Genomic DNA, 2,064 nt, shown 5'->3' on the forward strand with positions numbered 1-2,064 from the left:
CACTCCCTGTCCTTGCCTCTCTGCTATGGTTACGGGCTTCTCTGAAGTCCTGCCGTGATTGACACATAGTTGTCTCAAAAGCAGAAGAAAATTTTAAAATCATAAGATTTGATAAAAGAAGCACTGAAGACAATAAATAATCCTGTTGCCGAGTTTGAAAGAAAGAAGCGCAAGTTGTTTCCACTTGAATAAATTTGCAGTATCAATAATCTATGACATTGGGTTGGTCACAGCCTAAGTCAGTCAATTTTTCTCCCAGTTGAGGGTGTACTGAAGATATTTAAGCAGAGAAGTATCACAATAGTGATGTGGCAGAAGATTAAGTGGCTATCCGTGAGGATGGGGAGAGGCAGATAGACCAGTTTTACAAGTTCAGGGCAGCTGTGAGGATGGAAAGAGATGTTAGGAAGGAAAAAGGAAGAGCTGGGAAGTTCAGGTCTGTAAGGGGAAGAGAGAAGGAAAATTGCACGTCACGATGAATCCAGCATTTTCAACTGAGAATGACTGAGGCTGCAACTCTCCGGGGCATTTTCTGATAATGCCATTGCTTAGGAAACTTAAAAAGAGATTTTAAAACATACCACAAGGGCTAAAACAGCTAGTCTAGGCAAAAGTGCAATCAAAACTAAAGACAAACAAATAGATAAACATCAAATAAGGGAATCTCATCAGTGAAAGAGCAGGAGGTCGTTAAGCCTGAGGGAGGCTGCCTTTGCCAGCGAGAGTCCTTTGTGCAGAGGGTCGGGGAGCAGACAGGAATGTGCTGTGTTATGAATTTGAAGCGGTGAGGCTGAGCCCAGAGGAGTGGAATGGAAAGCACGAAGCTGGTGTTTATTCAAACCCCCTGGAGCCTATTGCACTGTAAATTCAAAAAATGAATCAAATAAAACTACATCTCAAATATACAAGCTGGGCAGGGCCAGCTCACCACGAAGGCCGAGCCACGGTAGGTTGAGCCACAAAGTTGCACTTGAGCAGAGAATATATCCAGAGGCATATACATGGGATGGAAAGGCCTCTTTTGGTACCTAGGGCTACAATATTTCAGAGGACAGTTGGACATTTGCTGGTGCGTTGTTTTTCCACTTTTGTCGAGGTTAAGAAGAGTTGGCCTGCCATTTCTGGAAGTGCCTGCAAGTTATCTTTGACAACTTACTTTCTCTCGCGTCCTTGTCCAGAGTCCCCTGGTCATTTTAAGGTGCTAATCTGCAGGAAAGGTTTCACTGATCCACACTGAAATGACAAAAAATAATGATGACATGGAGAATTTTTTCATAAAGCTTTGTTTATTCCTTTTAAAAAACTGTCCCTTTTAAAGAATTCACCCTGCAATTAGTTCCCTTCCACCTCTGGTATGTTTAAATGGCCCTTCTTTCTGAAATGGTAGAGGTAACTGATAGTAGTTTTTGCTTTAAAAATCCTATGTTGGTTGGTTCCTGACTTTTTTCCCCTGGTTTGCAAAGTCAGCAAGTCTGAGAACCACCCACCACCTGGCCTGTCACCCTCTGCCTGGACTGTGCTTCCATGACATTAGCCTTATTAAAACTTTTGCTTTTCTATAAAACCTTCTTCAGCACCCCACGATCCCCTAGGATGACACTGGCCCAAAGCCTCCCTTTACATTTAATTCCCCTGCATGGACTCTGTGCCTCAGTGAGCTCTTCTGCTCACTGACCGCCTCCGTCCCCATCCTTCAGCTCCTCTTCTCCACTTCCTCTCCCCTGCTGTCTTCCTGGCTGGAACGCACCCCTGTGCCTGATCTGCTTGTCCAGATGTCTGTCTATGCCTGCCTTCGGTCCCCACCTTGAAGTGGCTCTTCCCTAGCTCATCCAGCATGAACACATCTCTGCACTCTGGTGATCTGTAGCACTCACATGACACTCTTTTTTTTTTGCTGCTGGCTGGTACTAGGATCTGAACCCTTGATCTTGGTGTTATAATACCATGCTCCAACCAACTGACTAACTGGTCAGCCCTCATTTTTTTTTTTTTTTTTTTTAAAAGATAAGGGGCCGGCCCGGTGGCGCACTGCGATAGTGCGCCGCTTGGGAAGTGCGGCGGCGC

Source organism: Galeopterus variegatus, unplaced genomic scaffold (assembly GCF_000696425.1).
Source record: "Galeopterus variegatus unplaced genomic scaffold, G_variegatus-3.0.2 Scaffold4254, whole genome shotgun sequence".
In the NCBI taxonomy this organism is placed as follows: Eukaryota; Metazoa; Chordata; class Mammalia; order Dermoptera; family Cynocephalidae; genus Galeopterus; species Galeopterus variegatus.